Consider the following 7,170-nt stretch of genomic DNA (forward strand, 5'->3'; position numbering starts at 1 on the left):
ATCAAAAAGGTCAACCACTGAACAAGATTTCTCTACAGAATCTCCTCTCTGGTCAACAAAAGCACCATGAAGAGTCTAGCGGGAACTCTCGTTCAACCCTTTTTTGATTACACATGCACCTCCTGGTACCCTAGCACCTCCAAAACCCTCAAATCTAGACTCCAAACATCCCAGAACAAGCTAGTCAGATTACTTCTAGACCTCCACCCCAGATCACACCTCACTCCTACCCACTTCTCCAAAGTGGGCTGGCTCAGGGTGGAGGACAGAGTAAAACAATTTGCACTGAGCCGAGTCTATATAATTCGCTACACCTCCCTGATACCGAAATACATGTCAAACTATTTCCTTAACGTAAATGACCGCCATAACCACAACACCAGGGGGAGCTCCACTAACCACGTTAAACCCAGATTCCGATCTAACAAAGGCCTTAACTCATTCTCTTTCTATGCCACATCAATATGGAATGCACTCCCAACAGGTATAAAAGAAAGTGCATCTCTATCCTCCTTCAAAACCGCACTAAAAGAACACCTGCAGGCAACTACAACCCTAGACTATCACCCTCCCCCCACCACATCCCACCTCCCCGGATTGTAAATAATCAAATGTAAATAATCAAATGTATATACTTGTTCTTATGCTTTCTGAGCTCACTATGTTCACTGCTCGCTGTACATATCCTACAAAGTCAGACCTACACTGTTTCAATGTCCATTTCTCAGATGATATAATTGTTGATGGCTGAAGTGCTGATATCAACCAAACCTAAACCCCCTCCAAATTCCACCCCCGGATTGTAAATAATGTAAATAATTCAATGTATATACTCTGATGATTAATTTGTGTGATGACTGTATTATGCTGATAGTATATATTTGTACCATGAATTGATTAACGTGGACCCCGACTTAAACAAACAAATATGCCTGATTAACACTCCAACAAGTCAATAAAATCAACAAAGCTCAAACAAACAAAATAAACAAAATAAAAAACAAAATAAACTTGGACGGCGTGGCGAAGTTGGTAGAGTGGCTGTGCCAGCAATCGGAGGGTTGCTGGTTACTGGGGTTCAATACCAACCTTCTACCATCCTAGTCACGTCCGTTGTGTCCTTGGGCAAGACACTTCACCCCTTGCTCCTGATGGCTGCTGGTTAGCGCCTTGCATGGCAGCTCCCGCCATCAGTGTGTGAATGGGTGAATGTGGAAATAGTGTCAAAGCGCTTTGAGTACCTTGAAGGTAGAAAAGCGCTATACAAGTATAACCCATTTATCATTATTTATAAACAAGTTGAAAAACTTATTCGGGTGTTACCATTTGGTGGTCAATTGTACGGAATATGTACTCTACTGTGCAATCTACTAATAAAAGTCTCAATCAATCAAAGTCGCAATTGATAGAAATGACTTTAACCCATAACCAAGCATGCACCACTATAGCTCTTGTCTCAAAGTAGGTGTACTGTCACGACCTGTCACATCACACTTATTTACTTTTTTCCTGTGTGTTGTGTTTTAGTTCTTGTCTTGTGCTCCGATTTTAGTGGCATTTCCTGTTTTGTTGGTATTTTCGTGTTGCAGTTTCATGTCTTCCTTTGAGCGCTATTCCCCGCACCTGCTTTGTTTTTAGCAATCTAGACTATTTAAGTTGTTGTTATCCTTCTTCGTGGGGACATTGTTGATTGTCATGTCATGTTTGGATGTACTTTGTGGACACCGTCTGCTCCACACGCTGTAATGTAAGTCTTTGCTGTCGTCCAGCATTCTGTTTTTGTTTACTTTGTCGCCAGTTCAGTTGTAGTTTCGTTCTGCATAGCCATCCCTAAGCTTCAATGCCTTTTCTTAGCGGCACTCGCCTTTTGTGTATTTTTGGTTTAAGCGTTAAATACCTTTTTACCTGCGCAATGCCTCCCGCTGTCGTCTGCATATTGTGATCACGACAAACCATGTTCCTGACATCTACAAAGCAATTAGCTATCTGCAGCCACCTATTGATATGAAAGAGTACAACACGGTTACTCTGCCGAGCTCTCGACAGCACAGACACTTAACAACGGCACATTATTTGCGGATTATAATTACTGGTTTGCAAGCAAAAAATATTTTTAACCCAATTAAGTGAAATTATATAATCTCCCACGGCACACCACACTGTATCTCACATCCATCCATTCATTTTTTACCGTTTGTCCCTTTCGTATTAAAAGTCGCCACCTCATCACAGGGCCCGTGAAATACAGTGGTTGAAAAACGCTGCTTTAGCCCCACCCTGGTGGCTTCCTGGACCTCTTTCAGAGATGTGTGAAAAGGAAAAAGATGAAGAAAAAATTAATATTTTCTGTAGGAGAACAAACATGACACAAACCTTCCTAATAGTTAGAAATCCCACTGTTTGTATTATACATGCTTCACTGATGAGAGTATTTGACAAGCACCGTTTTGTCCTACTAATTTAAGCGATCCTTGAACTCATTGTAGTTTGTACAACTTTCTCCGACGCTGCCACAGAAAAACGTGTTTTATGCCGCTCCTTCTTAGTCTCATTTTGTCCACCAAACGTTTTATGCTGTGCGTGAATGTACAAAAGTGAGCTTTGTTGATTTTATTGACTTGTTGGAGTGTTAATCAGGCATATTTGTTCAGTGCATAACAGCAAGCTAATCGATGCTGACATGCTATTTAGGCTAGCTGTATGTACATATTGCATCATTATGCCTTGTTTGTAGGTGTATTTGAGCTCATTTAATTTCCTTTACTTATGTCTTCTGTGTATTTAATTTATATTTGCATGCCTCATGAAACATTATCTGTATGTAATATTGGCTGCATTTCTCATAGTTGTTAGTGTGCCATGTTGTTCCAGACCACAGCAAACGTTACCCAGCTTGCAAAGATTGTAATAAATCCATGAGAAGAAGACAGCCTGCCGTTTAATTAAACTTGGACACACACATCTATGCCTTTGGCCATTCTAAGACAGTCATTTCCAGGAGTTATCTCAGCCTCTGAGAAGCCTTCATTTTACTAATGATTTCCAATGTTGCAAAAATGTGTAGAATAAAAACATTTCTGTCAACGAAGATTTGTGTCAGCCTTTGATAGTAGGCTAATATAGCTAATATAGACACTTACGTCATGTGTTGCCTTCATTATAACACTTATATAAGGCTTTTAATTTTTTGTGGCCCCAGAAAGATTTTTTTGTGTGTGTATTTTTGGTCCAATATGGCTCTTTCAACATTTTGGGTTGCCGACCCCTGGTGTCGTTCATGCAAAAATATTAAATAATAAAAATATTTTGTAATAGTTGTAAAATATTGATTACAATATTTTTTGCTATTTTGTTACATTTGACAAAATCTCCTCTCGGCTGCTGACCTACGACTTATGCATGCAATGTTGGCCTAAAAACATATTTCTAAAAATGAATTTTAAAAATTGTATTTACAAAAATCCCAGTATGTTAATCTAAAAAAAAAAGGAAAATAGAACAAGCCCAACTCCAAGCCAATCCCAGCTTTACAATACTTAGGATAGACATTTACAAAGCAAGTGAGAAAAAATACAATACTGAAAAAAGGAAAACCAAAAAATAATAAAAGTAACAGTATCAATAATAGTATATATTTGTTGAATGTTTTAAGTCCAAAAATGTATTCTTTAAAAAACAACAACAAAAAAACAAGTTTTTTGTTTTTTTAATCGATCGATTCTAACTTGATTCATATATGAATCAAGTTACAATAATAAATACAAGTTGGATTGTGAAATTAGATGTGAATCGATTTTTTAAAACACCCCTAATTATTAGTGCATCTCCTGGGGGTTCGGCCTCCCCTGTCTTTAAAAACTATAGCCAAGTCTCTGTTTCTAACTTTATTCAAGGGTTCTTGAATGCACCTCAGTTATAGGCAATGAGATACAAAAGTAAAACTTGTAAATCACGTTATCCTATGCTGCCACAGATAGATTAATTATATTTTTAACTTTCTTCTATCACCTATACACTTGTGTGTACTGTGTGTTAATGCATAAAGGTGATCTTTGATGACATTACGACGTCTGTGTTGATTAACGTGTTCCAAGCGAAGTTTGCCCGTTATCCAGGTGGAACGAACCATGTTGTATATTTAATAGGAGGCGTAGTCTTATTTTGGTTCAAGCAACTTATTTTATCTAAACATTTAAGTTGTCGTTTTTTTTTACAACTTAAATATTTAAATGAAAATGTGTTAAAAAATAAAGTTTAAAATAGTGTGTAAACTATTATTTCAGTTAAAGTAGACTAAATAATACTTTTAAAATAAGTGGGAGCCATTGTGTTATAATCTGAATCTGTTAGAGACAGTTACAAAACACGAGGAGGCTAAAGTTTAAAGGCTTCGTTCCTACAGTGTTCGATTCAAGAACTCCTTCATTCCGCACTCCATCCAGCTGTATAATCACTCGCCATACAGCAAAAGATGATATCTGTCTATTACCTGACACCTTCTATGTTAGCTACTTCTCTTTGTTTTTAATGTCTATTTTCTATTTTCTCCTGGATTTACTCTCTATTTTTGCTGCAGCTGTCACATATACTGTATATACTGAAATATTGTACATGGCAATTGTTATATATTGTATATATGATATAGACATAATATAATATATCAGTATATATAATATACTGTACATATATTATGTAAATATTACGTATATATGTTGTATTTTATATCGCTATATTTAGTCTATTTATACCTGCATTGTCCTTTCCATCCTTACACTTTCCATCATTGTAACTGAGCTACTGTGTGGAACAATTTCCCTTGTGGATCATTAAAGTTTGTCTAAGGCTAAGTCTAAGTCTAAAGCTAACTTGAATCCCTAAATAAGTTACTATGGGTTACCATGGTAACCTAGTTTGACTTCTGTTATTGGCATGAAAAAAAAAAAACCTTATGAAATAATGCTGAAAAGTACAAGTTCACTTAAAACAAATTAAAATATCCATCCATCCATCCATCTTCTTCCGTTTATCCGAGGTCGGGTCGCGGGGGCAGCAGCCTAAGCAGAGAAGCCCAGACATCCCTCTCCCTGGCCACTTCGTCCAGCTCCTCCCGGGGATCCAGTGATGTTACCTGTTACCTATCCACTTAGTGTCTCGTGGCCCATAAGGCCCTCACAGAGCTTCTCCACTTCTCACGATCGGCTGCTGCAGACCTCGCCTCCGACCGTGAGTCCCATCCTCCCTCTTTCCTTTCTTTCTCAATGGTACGCCTCCAGGTGGTCTTTGGTCTTCTCTTTCTTCTTTTCCCCTCTGGTGCCCAGGTCATGGCTATGCTGCAATTGTTGTTGTGGTCCTGCCGTAGTATGTGTCCAATCATCTTATAAACAAAGCAAAACTATACCTCAATGAAAATGCACTCCGTACTCTATACTGCACCTTGGTACTCCCATACCTTACATACTGTGTTGAAGTATGGGGGAATACTTACCACAACACAATTCATCCTCTGATCATATTACAGAAAAGAGCAGTGCGGATCATTCACAACGTTGGTTATTTAGAACATACTCATAATCTGTTTATGCAATCAAAGTTGCTCAAATTTGATGACCTTGTTAAATATAATACATAAATAATCTTATATAAAGCATTTAACAAATTATTGCCGCCTAATCTACAACGTTTTTTTATAAGACGAGTGCAGGCTCATAACTTGAGAGGCTTTGGATATTTCTCATTGCCGAGAGCTCAGACCACTCGTAAACGTTTTTGTGTGTCTGTATGCGGAGTAAAACTATGGAACAAACTGGACTTACAACACAAGCAATGCCAAACTATTAATCGGTTTAAACTATTATACAAACATGGGGTCTGGTTCAAATATAGAGATGAGGGTCTTTAATTTGACCTGCTGCTGTACTCTGTCTCAATGTTTCCTTACCATTATTGCTATGTTGTCTATTACCATTGTTGCTATGTTGTTTATTACCATTATTGCTATGGTGTCTATTACCATTATTGCTATGTTGTCTATTACCATTGTTGCTATGTTGTTTATTACCATTATTGCTATGGTGTCTATTACCAATGTTGGTATATTCATTATTCCTACATCGTTGATGCAAATTATTGTTACAGTGTAATAATTATTGTTACCTGTGGTAATGCCACTATGATACAACATCTGTAATATAATCCTTGAACAAAGTAAGAGTGAAACTCATGTGAATAATCACTGAATGGAGAACTGGGGGTGGGATTAAATAAATTATCTTCTTCCCACTCCCTTTCAGGCAAAACTGGTCAGTCATGCATTTTGCACTATATTAATTTATATTATTATGTGTTGTCAATTTTGTACTTCTTTTTTTATGTCATTGCCTGAAAAAAAAAAAAAAAAAAAAAAAAAATGAAATGAAAAATCTTCCATCTTCGTAGCTTTACTCACTGAGTGGCATCATATTCGCTCTTTCCAGCAGTTCTTCAGTACTGATGTGATCTTGCCAGCAGATTCTGAATATTCTTCGTAAGCATCTGTTATGGAATACGTCAACCGTCCTGTTATCCCCGCTGTTCATTTTCCAAGTTTCCACACCCGTATAGCAATACTGGTACCACTAGTGTCTTGTACAGTTTTAGTTTTGTTCTTCTTGTGATGCTGTTGGAGCTACAGGTCTTTCCAAGTCTGATGAATGCGCCTCTCGCTTTCGACAGTCTATTCTTCAGGTCCTTCATGCCGCCTCCCTCTTTACAAACTATGGCTCCCAAGTAGGTGAACTGGTCTACCTCTTCGACATCTTGTCCATTGATTTGGATTTTTTCCTGGTTTCTTGCATTGATCCTTATCAGTTTTAGTCTTTTGTGTATTGATCCTGAGTCCTACTCGCCCGGCTTCTTTGTCCATCCATGTTGTTTTACTCTGCATGTGCTGTTTTGTGGAGGACAGTAATGCTACGTCATCTGCAAAGTCCAGGTCGTCGAGTTTTGATGTTAGCTTCCAGCGAAATCCATTCTCTCCCTCTTTAACTGTTCTTCGCATTATCCAATCCATCACCATTAAGAACAGGAATCCGAACATATTACATTCTTGTTTGACACCGGTTTTCATTTTGAACCACTCGCATGTTTCTCCTTGGTTTTCTACTGTGCACTGGAAGTCTTCGTAAAATGTTT

This window comes from Nerophis lumbriciformis, linkage group LG26 (genome assembly GCF_033978685.3).
Source record: "Nerophis lumbriciformis linkage group LG26, RoL_Nlum_v2.1, whole genome shotgun sequence".
NCBI classification, from domain to species: Eukaryota; Metazoa; Chordata; class Actinopteri; order Syngnathiformes; family Syngnathidae; genus Nerophis; species Nerophis lumbriciformis.